Source organism: Triticum aestivum, chromosome 7D (assembly GCF_018294505.1).
Source record: "Triticum aestivum cultivar Chinese Spring chromosome 7D, IWGSC CS RefSeq v2.1, whole genome shotgun sequence".
Classification (NCBI taxonomy): Eukaryota; Viridiplantae; Streptophyta; class Magnoliopsida; order Poales; family Poaceae; genus Triticum; species Triticum aestivum.
This window is the reverse complement of record NC_057814.1, coordinates 473,402,915-473,416,719: the sequence shown is the minus strand read 5'-3', so window position 1 is coordinate 473,416,719 and position 13,805 is coordinate 473,402,915.

Below are 13,805 nucleotides of genomic sequence, written 5' to 3'. Positions count from 1 at the left end.
GTCTATCGATTGACCTCGCTTTCTCATGCCGTATCTTCCACACATTGAAGCTACCTCTCCATCCCTCGCAAATCCGCAGCTATTTACATTGTGAGGGGGACTCCAACCTTGGATTAATTTATGTAGGCATTTATTCCGGTGGGTTTAGATTATACTTTCGTAGCATTCAACCCACAACTACTCCAAACACCGTTGCAACCCCCGCACCTCCCCCAATTGATTTCCCTCTGGCTCGGTCATCGCTCTCTCGCACGTGCTTTCTCGCCTTCAATGTCGCACCATGGTATTATTGCAAAAAACTTTGTTGTTCCCTTTAATTATTACAAATAAGCTACAAAACTACACACCGATAGTCCACCTGGAATGGAACAAATTTCGACCCACAAATTAAAGTGCTACAAACTACAGACCGAGGGGCCCACATGTCATGAAACAAATTTGGACCCATATACAAATAAAAAAATAAAGGATGAGGATCGAACATGCGACCAGGGCCTTCAAGCCACACGTCAATAGGCCACATACGTAGAACAGCAATGTTTCTTGTACCCCCCCTTTGTTCATATAATGTTTTTATATTACCACGGCCTATTTAATGGATAACATGTAATATTATTTTTAGTACATTAGTGGGACCGTCTCGTTAGCACGTACTATTCGCCTTCACCTGGTGGGTTCCATGTGTGCTCTCTCTCTCCTCCCTTCTCCGTTTAGACGCACGGATAAGCACGAAGAACTCGCGGGCGATATTGCCGTTGACTATATTTGGACGCGTTCACAAGTTACGGCAGTTTCATGTACTAGTAGTACTAGTCAATGTGTACGTGTAATGCACATTAATTTGGAATTATATTTAGTGCATGCGGATATTAAGTAGGATATTATTTGCGTGTTATAATGTGATTAGCACTATTTTTGGCATGAAATTAACTGCACGCTAAACGTGTTGAGCGTTCGATATTGAAGCAGTCTAGGTCATTGGATGAGAAGGAATACATGTGGCTTGATGGCGTTTTATATTTAATTTGATACGGCTCTAGCAGAACATTCAGTCGATCAAACCATAGATTTCATTCAGTCTGACTCCGACTTTACATTCATATGACGAGCGATCTGAAATAAACGAAAATGATAAACGTTCATATTTTAAGCATGGCAATCCGAACGTTTATCATGGCAAATTTAGATTACGCGGCGGTGGCAGGGGCGTCTTGCGGTGGGAAGCGGCTCCTCTGCCATGCTCTGTGTGTTGTCGGGCCACTGACCGACGTCGACGGCGACGGCGGCGTCTTGCGCCGTTGTTGGCGTACTCCTGACGTTGGCCCTAGCTTCAAGGAAGGCCACAATGTTCTGGACTTCGGTCTCTAGGAGCGAGTCAACTGACGGGAGGAGGCGACTGGCGTTGGTGCAAGGAAGCGGTCGACGGCGGCCATCCATGCCGCTAAGGGGGGCACTGGCACCCGCGTAGGGACAGGCGCTGCCAACGGCGCGGCAGAGACATTCGTGTGCACGGGCACCGACACGGCCGCGCACGTCAGTGCACGCGAGGCGCATGCGCTGGCAGGTGCACAGGCACCGGCACGGGCGTGCGCGTCAGTGCACGCACAAGCGCGTGAAAGTCGGCGGGACCTCATGGAACCCCGTGGCATCAAGCTCGGCGACAATGTGCGGCTCCCAGCCCATCAATGCCACGGGGATGGGCGCTGGTGCTGTCGGGGTGACGGGAGCCGGAAAGGGAGCGGGGACAGGCGCGGCGTCTTCCCGCAAGGCCGGTTCAAGCTTGTCCCAAAGTGCCTTATGTTCTTGAGACTCCGGCTGGGTGTCTTCCTCATGAAACTGGAAGACTAAGGGCAGACCATCGTGATGCGGCATGGCGTACGGTTAGATCCGGCTGGTTGGAGGTAGACGATAGGAGAATCGGAGGGGAAGAGAGAAGATTGTAGCAATACCGGGTAGTGCGGGGTTAATTTTAAACTGCGGCGCCGGCGACATTAAAAGTGGGAGCAGTTGGGACGAAGGTGGGCGGCGGAGCCTGGTCAAAGGGCTCACCTCCCGGTGAGCCTGCACAGCGGTCTGCTCGCACGCCTCCCTGTTAGCCGGCGCGGCGGTCTGCTCGCATGCCTCCCATCGACTCACACGCTTGCTCGGACAGCACCTACCGATGAGAAGCGGGACTCGTGGCGGCACGTAAACGCCCACAGTTTCAATAGTGAAAGCGTTCGCCTTAACGTGATAGGTCTTTGTTCCAAAATACCTTGGCTCTTCATTTGTGCAACTTCATATAAGCAGCTTGTCTCAAATTGAAGAAAAAAATTACGTAGGAATATTTGTGCCATATCACGTGACCATGCTCAGTTTCATGAATTTCTGGTCACTTTTGGATTTTCTGAAATTTAAAATCCAGGATTCAAAACAATATCATAACCTGCATCATGCAATAAATTTTCAAGCGATACATCTTTCCTGTTGTATTTCTTAAGAAAGGATTTGGTCAAACATTTTTCTTAGTTAGACTTCAGACAAGTTATATATGCAGAGTAAAAGGATAATCCCTCCGTACCAGTGCATTGCCTGATATATTAACTCAAGTACTAGTAGGCACGAACAAACGAGCTCAATTCCGTGCTCATCCTGGTGTAGTAGTAGTACTGCAGTTGACGGGTGACCTTGGTAGCGGTGACCGAGGGAATTGAACTGTGCTCGGCACGGTAGGTAACGTTGTCTAGTTACTAAAGCATCCTTCCATTGTTCGTCGGTAGTCATTATGGACCGGGGACATGAGGGGAATTTCCTAGGGCTGGAATTCTCGCCGCCAGATATTTTGACTCGAAACGCGGAGGCTCGACTGGTTGGGGTTGGCTAATGTGCGTACCACGCACGCCACTAGAAGGACTCGAGCCCGTTTTTTTAGGATCAACATGAGTCAAGGTCTGGCTGGGACGCCGTTGGGTCCTACCATTCGAGAATACGAAAGGATCCCTAAAAAGGAATATGAAAGGAACCTTTTAAATTGCCGAACGAATCTATGTGTATTACAATGCCCGTATTTTCCTTGCAAATAGTAATCTCAACGTGGTAATTGATTTATGACGAGTTCTTCAATTACAGTGAATTTGTGATACAGTGATCTCAACGTGGATTTGACATTTCATGGTATCCCTAGTAAGTTTTTCATTGCAAATTCAAATTTAAAAGATGAACGGTATGGTGGTGAGAAAACTTTGTATGTATCAAGCATACGACCACACACACACACACACACACGAACACACACGAACACAACAACAATCCAATAAGTATAGTGCATCTATTTTTCCAAACCATGCATGTATGACACGAATTCAAAAATACTCCTTTTGTTCCTAAATATTAGTCTTTTAGAGATTTCAACAAGTGACTACATACGGAGCAAAATGAGTGAATCTACACTCTAAAATATGTCTATATACATCCGTATGTGGCAGTCCATTTTAAATCTCTAAAAAGACTAATATTTAAGAAGGACAGGAGTAAAATGTAAGACATGCATGGTCCTCAATTCAATATTTAAATGAAGAGGAAACTGAAACATGAATATTAAGTCTAGTACTACATTACATGCAAATGTTGTGTTTAGGCGGAGCTATGTAGATTGTCGGGGTTAACCCCTCGACCCTAGATAAAATTGTGAAGCTCTGTTTAGGATTGTTTATTTTATATTTTTTCCCACCCTCCCAAACACCGATTGGTTGGGCACCACCTCCTCCCCGGGAAAATATCATGTGCCCCCACACCTTAGATGCTATATGCTGATACGAGTTGCTTGGAGCTTGTTGATCTGAGATATAGCAGCTCACAGGATGTCTTAATATTTTTACAGGAAACCTTAATGAGTTCGAGAATTGCACACAATTTGTACAAAAACTACTCAGATGCCCTTGGATCCCATATCCAACAACCTCGAAGCTCGTATAACCGTAGCATCTAAGATGAAGGAGAACACCATATTCTCCTGTATGTAAGAATATCATGTGCTACCACACCTTAGATGATTTGGTGATACAAGCTCTTCGGAGCCGTTGGATTTGCGACCCAACAACTCCTCGGTGGTTTGAATTTTTTTTGCAGAAAAGCCCCCAAAGAGTTCGGCCACTGCTTACAAGCACAAAGACTGCTCAGATGGCATTGGATCTTAGATCAAACAACCTCGAAGCTCGTATAACCATACCATCCAAGCTGCGAGAGCACCTGATGTTTTCTCGCACGGGAGAATATGAGGTGCTCCCGCACCGTAGATTCTATGGTGATACGAGTTCATGGAGATCGATGGCTCACAGTAGGAGGTTTGCATGTTTGGAATATATGCCTGAGAGAGTTTGGGAATTATGCAGAAAGTACAAGTACTATGCATGTGGCATCTGATCACAGATCATACGACCTAGATGCTCGTATCACCGTAGCGCCTAATTAAGCTAGGGGGAGCACCTAAAATGAGCAACGGGGAGCCGTTGGATCCAAGATGCAGCGGCACACATGAGGCCTGATTGTTTTATTTGCAAAAAAAACCTTGGAGAGTTTGGAAATTGGGCATAATTACAAAGACTACTCCCAAGCCATTGGATCTAAGTTCCAAAGATGTAAAAACTCGTATCACCATAGCATCTAAGCTGCGGGGTGGATGTGATATTCTATGCCGCTGTCATTTTTGTTCGTAAACTTGCAAAATACGTGTAACTCTTGCCATTACTTGTCTAACCGCGCAAAGTGTTTGTTCAAAAAAACCATCTTACACTGAAATATCGGAACAACACACGGGGGTCCCACTTGTCATCGATCAAATTTGGACCTAAAACTAACAAACCCGAAAGACGAGATTCGAACTGGCAACCTAGACTACAAAGCGTAAGTCGATAGCCTGAAACAACAACGGTTGTTGGCTTTGTCCCATAACTTGATTTTATACAGTATTACATTGAGTAGAGTAGAGGGAGTGCCTCGTCAACACGTGCATGACCGTTGACTCACTTACTGGTGGGTCCCAGGTCTTCTATCTCTCTCTCCTCTCCATCGTCTAACCTTTAGACGCACAGGCACACACGAAGAGCGGCGCTAGCTTGCTGTGGTGTTATTATAACTAAAAAAAGCTAGGAAAATAGAAGAATCGCCTAGAACAAGAGACGTTGTGGCTGGTCGAGATGGAGCTAACCACACCTATCCTCCGTGCCACGTTAGCATGATGAAGCTGTGTGGCTAGTGGGGTGTTTTCGACCGACTGGCTGGGTCCCGAGGTCGAACCATAGGTACTACTACATCTGATACAGTATATTTTTACATGCACATTTTCCTCCGTGCCGAGACATGGCACACCCTACCGCGCGGTTTCGGGGTCCTCCCAGGTGGTGCACGCATATATTCTTCCTTGCCGAGAAGTGGGACGCCCTACCGCGCGTTATCTGGGTCCTCCTCGGTTGTAGCGCCGAAGCAAGTAAATGAGTCATCAAATCATGAAAGACCACCTTTCCCGCCGAGTACATCAGTGAAGCACGGTGGCTAGCTAGTTGGGCTAGTGTGACCGATTAGCTAGGCCGCCGCCACATTTGTTTTTTCACCCCTTTTTTTATCTCCTTGCTGACAGGTAAATTTAAATATCCACCGCGGTGTTGCTCTTGTCTTTGGGTGCGGCAGGCGCGGCAGGATTTTTAACAGGAGCAAGCGCGGCAGTAATTAGTCACGATGACTCCGCCTGTAAAACCCATTGCTCCCTGATGTGAGAAGTCATCGACTGGTGTTTTCCCATGGTGAAAACCAAAAGATTCTCCGCTCCTCGGCTGGCTCCCTCCGCCTTCCCATAGATTGCATTGCCTTTTAGCCGTTTTCCCCCCTTTGCTTCCTCCCCCCATTGCTTCTACCTGGTGCCATGGCAGCGCAACAGATCACGGAGTCTGAGGTGAGGCGCCTAACAAAGGAGCTCCAGGCCAAGGATGCGGAGCTCAGGGCCAAGGACGTGGAGCTCCATGAGCTCAAGGAGGAGAGGAGTGCCATGCTCTTCCGTTATGTGCGGGAGTTCACGGAGCTTCAAAAGCGGCAGGCGTCCACCACAAAGATGCTCGAGGTGTCGGCGGCGTTGCTGCAGAAAGCAAGAGATACGATAGGCCGTCAGGGGAGCCGGCTGGAGCGCGAGCTGGCCGATCGTGATGAGGTCTAAGATCGCCTCAACCACTTGGTGGACCAAGTTGCCACGCACGTGTTGCGGCTGCGCGATGCCTACCGTCGTGCTAGCGCGATCATGCCGGCCGTCGGGCTAAACCCGTTCAACCACCCCGCCGAGTTCAACGAGCTGCGGCTTCCTGACCTGGTCTCCTTCTTCACCTATATCTCCAAGGAGCTGAACCGTCTCCGCGCGATGGTGGGGGCGGAGCTGGACAAGGAGGGGTTGCGTGCTGCCGTCGCCGTTGCCGGGCAAATCCTCTGAGGGCTCCGTCACCGGAATCCATTTGTACCATTGGACGCCGTCTTTGACGAGCTCGCTCCCGTCGACCGGGAGAGGGCTCTGTGGGCCGTTGCACCCTGCATCACCAAAGTCGTGCGCCTCGAGAAGCAAAGGGACTTCAGTGGTGTTTAGGCATTCTCTGCATGGGCATGTCCATGTCTCGGCGCAACATGACCGTTGGATCAAACTCAGACGGTGCAGATTAGTCACTGTAGCACAAAGCGTGTGGGCGTGTTTGGTTGCATTCTCAGCTCAATATAGTTGTTCCCTCTTCGTGTATTTGTGTTAACCTACTAGTGTGGACTCATGCACCCTTCATGTACTCTGCCAAACACCCAAAAGTGGGTCGAGAAGGGAACTTTTGCTCCCATCCCGTGCACCCTTCATACACCCTGCCTAAAGTCGTGCTTCCTATGGTTCATGTTTCATGAAGTACTGTAGCACCGTACTCTCCGTGCATTGTAGACCTAGTTCTGTTAACATTGATATCACCGTTCATTCTCGACCGGACTGTCGAAAAAGCGGTACTATGTTACATTACTGTTCATATAGTTGACATGCGCACAACATCATTTGTTATCGTCATATCTTACTACACTAGCAACAAGATTATGTAGTACTGACGTATGAACCACTGCACATGCCTAGTAGTAGGAGCACCGTGTATGTTCAAGTGGCTACCGTGTTTCGCACTCCTCCGTCGTAAGAGTGGAAATGCTTGCTGTAATCATTTTTTTTCTTCAAAAAAACAGTGGACACGCTCTACTGTGCGGATCCTCCTCGACGGTCGTCGGGAACCTTGCTACTCACTTTCGCCAATGTGTGGGACAGCCAGCATCAGGGTCCACCAGCCATGCACTAAATTACTCTGTAGTAGAGTGCCCAACTGCACGGTAGACTACCCCGACTGAAGCGCCGCGTAATGCTCAATGAGCCGTCAAATCACAAACCCCCTCCTTTCCAGCAGTAAGTTGGACGGACGAAGCAACCATCATTTCACTCTTCTCTCTCAGCTTCCTCTCTACCCAACTCGCTTCTCCCTCATCTTGTTCCTCATTTCTTCAAGAAAACCCCGACCTGCTTCTGCCATTGTTCTTCTCTCCCAAAGAAGGAAAGGTGAGCGCGTCAATGGTGTTGATTCTGGCCAAGGCCCGGTCTTGCAACCCTGAGACTGATCCTATAACTCCCTCTCTATTCTTCTTTTGGGTTTGTGATTATGGTTTCTTTTCTTTTATTTCTATTTGACAGTTTCTTGATGGACGCTATAGCACCGGCCGAAGTGATGTCTATGGCTCTGGCCAAAACTATCGAGGCTCATGGTACGAAGAAGTGCAAGCACCCCGGCGAGACTACCGCAGACAAGCTCAAAGCCATCGCCCTGTCCAAGCCCCCCTCTCCGGGATCCCTCATTAAGCAAGTCCAGGTAATATCTCTTCTTGACGATCTTTTTCTCGATCTTGATCGTGTTTTTTCATCTAACACGCAGTACTAGTACTAGTAGTACAACTTTCTGGGTGATCTTGCATGTGATTTTTGTGTGCCAAATGACGGTTCTAAATTCCTATTTTGACCAAAACATGCGAGAGGTTGACAATGATTTCTTGTAGATTACTTTCAACTACTTTATGAACATCAATGCTACCTTTGAAGAGGGTATATTTGCCTCAGTAACTTGTGTTATGGATATTGCAAGTAATTCCTCTGCTCTCATGCCTTTGAAGACATGTTCTAGTGACTTTGTTCACTCATTTCTATGTGTATATGTAGTCATATATGGAGTAAAATATCGAAAATCATCTTATATTTCTGAACGGAGGTAGTAATAAAATATTTGGTTTCTGTTTGAATTAGAACCAGGTCCGCGGTGGAGATGAAGTTCTCAAAGTCATGCCGTGTGAACTGGAAGACCTGAGGATGAGTTCTACTGCTAAACTATCCAGCTGATGTGTCCTTGTCGCCATGTGTCCTGAACTAGTGTTTTCCTGTAGCATTGTTTTCAGGCGTGTTCTCGAGGCTGTACTTGACCACCACAATTTCCTGGTTGTGCCTTCGATTACGAAGGGTGTGGTTCTTGTAAAGCTTCCCGACAAATCTGATGCGGCCTGTCTTCATCGTCATGTTTATGAGTGGAAAGACCACTCTGTTAGGTTCTCCAAGGTTGACGAGATGGTGATGGTGCCGGTAGACATCTCTTATGAAGTCCATCACCTAGTCAGTTATGCGGGGTTCATCCCGTAGGTCGGTGGCAAGAAACAGTCTGCAGAGTTTAATTAGTGCAACTTTGCTTGTCTGTCATAAGTACTATTGTTCAGTACTTGATTTGTGTTTGTGAACCCTGTATTGTTTAGTACTGCTGCTTTTGGTGTGTGGTGAGTCCTGAGAACAGTCTATGTTAATGTCTGTCCACTCAATCTAGTCTGTATATTCTGAAGTATCCAGATCATCTTTTTTGTGAGGACGGTTTATAAATTATGGTTACACTCCAATATCTGTATGCATTGCAGGGTTTATCGTACCCAACAGGATTTCCAGTCCCATGGATGTTCTGTCCATACGCTTTGTGAGGACCTTTGGACTGTCCTACTTGTGGGAGTAGGTAGGGGCCCTGCATGCCACGCGTAGTTCGACGATCAATCTTCTATTTAGTACTTCAACATAGCGATTTCCTGGTAAGGATTCACTCGTGTCACATCAAGTAAATCTTATTGATTTACTGTCTAAATATTATTGATTTAATGTCATGTTTTCTTTCTTTTGCTGCAATTTTATGATGCAGGTTTTGCCATGTGACATTCATCACAGAATAAACCGTTTGGTTTGCTCTACGATGGATATTTTTGCAGGTTTCACTTCTTATGTCGTGTCAGTAACGAAGGCACTGTCCATCACTTATATTACTGGAAAAAATTGGATCAGTCTGTTGTTTGAGTACAAGTTGAATCCCTATGATGAACTACAGTTTGGTTTAACAAACACGCCACAATTAGTCCTTCTCGCGTTTAAAAGAAATGAAGAAAAAGACTGGATCACGGTCACGGAGCCTAGTCAAGTTAGAAAGCTGATCATAGCAGACCAGACACGATCGCCGCTGTCTCGCACATCGGTACCACCTTTAGCAACGGATCGAGCACCGGCAGTTGCTCTAGCAACGGATAGCGGCAGCAGCTCGGTCTGATCCAGCTGAGGATTGGGCACCGACCGCGTCAGCGGATCAGGCTGATCTACCGGAGGATCAGGCATCGACACCGGCACCTGCTCCGACACCGGCACTAGCTCTACAAGAAGCACCATCTCCGGCAGCAGCAGCGGCACTACCAGTTGCATCGACACGGGCACCAGCAACGGCTTCGGCACCTGCACCAACACTTGCACTTGCATCTGCTCCGGCCCATGCAGCGGCAACGGAACCAGCAGTTGCACCGGCAACAGACTGGGTTGCAGTTCGCACTTCATATACCAAAGTCCTTACAAAAATCGACATGTCCACCTTCTTGGTAAGCATTGGCCGCCCAAGTGCTTCGTTCTTTTTTCTTTCCATTTTGTTTCACATGATTCACTATGTTGATCTAACTGTTTGTGTATGTATTCTTGTTTGCAAACAGAGAATTCCTAGAGCAACGAGGGAGTCGTTCAACAATCCGGGTGACCGTGGCCAAGTTTCTCTTACCATGCGCAACCTTGGTGTGAATGAACCTGCTCAATATACCGTAAGTACAAAGGATGGTCGCATGATGATTGATGCTAAAGGATGGTCAAGGTTCAAATCTAAATCACATCTTGCGGTAGGGGATGATCTCAAAATCGAACTTTCTCGGCAAGAAGAGTTGGTCCAAATCAACTTTGAAATTCTTCAGTAGCAGCACGCAACTCCCGAACTGATCTATCCTCCGAGAGATTTTGATGTAATACTTTGGCATGGTGAAACAAGTGTCCTGTGTGTATAAGTAGTACGACAGTATCATTGATAGAATTGCAACTCTGATTGCGGGTTAGGAACTGTCGTTCGATTTCATTCCAACAGCTGCCGTGCTTTATTCAATTTTGTGTATTCGCCTTGTGACAGCATCTAAAACCAGCGCCGTACCGATCGCTTGCAATATGAAAAGCGCTAAGGTAGAACACATGGGCCCCCAAACATGCAGGCCCACCGGCCTGTGGCCCAAAGTCCAGAACCGTGAGCCTGTCTGAGTATTTCTCAGCTGAACCCCCATAATGCCCGTGCATTGCACGTAACATCAAGATGCATTTGTATGAGTATTTTATCTTGTGAGAGAAAAGGATGAATGAGGGAAGGCCTTATTTGCAAATGTGGAGAGGTGTGTGTGTACCTTTTAGCAAAATTGCCATAGTTTCCTTCCTATCCGTCAGATATAAATCGGACGGCCTATATTGGAGGATGGCAGGCACACCATCATCGCCAACTCGTCTATACTGTGTAAAAAAACTATGTTTTTTTATAATTATATATGTTATATATATTCCCCTTGATTTTTCTTATGTATAAAGTTGTGATATAAAAGATCTTTATATTTCTTTATAGAGGGAGTATCTCTCTGTCAAAAATATATTTATGTGTAACTCGTTACTCTTGTCTTTCTACTTCCTTAATTTCGCTGATATGTGGGGCATCCGGAAATAGGGTCCACATGCCATATGCACCAAATTAGAGTGAACAACTGCATGGTAGACACACCCGGTCATAGCGCCGCAGTAATGCCCAATGAGTCGTCAAATCACAAAAACCCCCACCTTTCCAGCTTTAGCAGTAAGCTGGACGGACGAAGCGGCAATATTTCACTGGGCCTGAATCCCCTTCTCCCTTGTCCGCTTGTTTAGAGAAAACCCCCGCTCGGCGATTGCATAGGGTTTTCTTATGGAGAACCTGGTACGAATTCTTCATCCATCCCCGATAAATCCAAGTCCCTTGGTCGCGGGTAATCCTAGGATGGCAGCCGCCGCCGTTGATACATTTTTCTTCCTACTGAATCTAGTGTGTTTCATTTGCAGTGCCCAAAGTGCGAGGACCATACAGGTTTCTGCGCCCTCAGCGAGACGCCACACTTGTTCCTTCTCATCCTAACACAGGATTTTAAAACGTGCACAGTATGTTCCTAGAATCCTCTTTTCTATCCGGGAGGGTGGGGTTTTTTGAACATGCTGTCGACTAATTTGGAAATTTGGATTGCTATATTTGGATAAAAGGTACTAGTACCATGGTCAACACTGACGTGAAGGAGGAAATTATTTCTAGGTTTGGATATAGGGAATACATTGTGTTCTGATTTTATTTTTCCTGCAGTGCATTCCTTGCTCTGCCAGAACACATGTACTCAAGATGCTCGGCCTTGCCATAACTAAATACACCAGTTTAATGGTCACAGTGAAGACAAGTCATGGATATAAGTTTCGAGTTGGGTCCATGAGCCAAGAAGATCGCTGCTTTTTTTATGGCCGAACTTGGATAAACTTTCTCAAGTGCTACGGACTGAATGTTGGCGCACGAATGTTGATGGAAATAGCAGAACCTGGTTTCATCTTCACTGCGATCTTCCACCCCGGCGTCGTTCCAATTGTTCATCCATGTTAGATTTGTATCTGGTTCTTGCTTGTTGCCTCGATTACTTCTTAATCCACCTATTATGTCTAACTAATCACAATTTAACTTTAGAAGTAGCAACGAATCTCTCACGAAGATGCTGCTTCTAACTAATACTTTCTTATAATTGGTGGCACGTGTAGGTTTTTTCAGAGTTAAGCAGGCTACTCGTTTGTTATTCTATAAGAACTCGGCTGTTACTCATGGCACTGAAGTTGACTTGGACGACATCCACAAGTTCCTACACTTTATTGACCGTTTTGAGGTCCTTGTGGGGCGTTCCAATGGTGGAAGGCCACATGGGATATGTGTGCCACTGCTGCCCTCGTTGAACAGGTCCAACTATGTTGAGAAACTTATGATACGGGCTGTTTTTTGTTATATATGTTGTTCCTAAACTCTTGCTTATGCACAATTTTACAGCTGCGATCTTCTTGAAATAGGAACTGCCCAGTTCTATTGTTCCTATACAGATGCCTGACCATGGTCGGGTCAGACTTGCGCTTGGTCACAACATGATGTTTATGTCGACCTACTCCATTCCCCTTGGAGGTGAAAAGACACTTATTCATGGGTGATCTCAAATAATGAAGGCCCGTCCATCTTGGAGAATAGGAATAAAGATTATGCTCCTTCTTTTCCATGGATCTAAAGCGAATATCCTATTTATTGACCACATTGCGATGAAGCCGCTTTCAGAAGGTTGTGGATGCGCGGGGTGGCGCCTGGGCCTTGTCCTGGGGCTTGGCGGCCTCACCCTTTGGTTAACTATAGGCAAAGTAGCACTGTTCGAGGCGTGCTTTGTATGGTTGAACCTATATAAGTACTCATACTGCTTTCAGCTATGGTTGTTAAGTGCCCTTGCTGGTTTCAGTTAAGGTTGTTAAGTATGCTGCTTTTATAGTCTGTCGTGTTTTTCAGTCTTGTCTTCCTCCAGCCGCCAAAACCAAACCAGCGCCGGAGGGGCCGCCTGCTTCCGCCTCCCACGGCTGGCTGCGCCTCAGCGCATGCATCGCCGCCCCACCATCTCCTAAATCGTTAACGCCGACCTCCGAGGCCTCGCTGTTGTCCTTCGCGCGCTTTAGTGCGCTCGCCGCGGCGTCGCCCTCTCACGTTGTCAACATGGTCAACAAACAAGAGGATTCGGCAGAGGACTGTACGTGGAGAGGATGACAGTAGGGGCCCACCATGTCCATGGCCGGACCCAAGGAAGTTCCTCATTTTTTGTTATATACTAGCTAGATGCCCGTGCGTTGCACGGAACATCAAGATGCATTTGTATGAGTAGTTTATCATGTGAGAGACTAGCAAGATGCCCATACGTTGCACGGAACATCAAGATGCATTTATATGAGTAGTTTATCTTGTGAGAGAAAAGGATGAACGAGGGAAGGCCTTATTTGCAAATGTGGAGAGGGGTGTGGGTATCTTTTTGCAAAATTGCCATAGTTTCCTTCCTATCCGTCAGATATAAATCGGACAACCTATATTGCAGGATGGCAGGCACACCATCAACACCAACTCTGTTTTTTATAAGAGTAGAGATACTCCATTGTCAGTGTATGGAAAAAGAAAATGCTTCCTGCTAGTGGTTTCCTAACATCTGGGACCCACGACACTATCAGCGTATATAGTCAATAGACAAGAGAACAACACAAGATCGGCTGACACCTGGGACGTAGCTGCTCGAGCAGTATTTTTTCTATTATTGTTGAGACGGAGCAGGGTTTCAACTGGGCT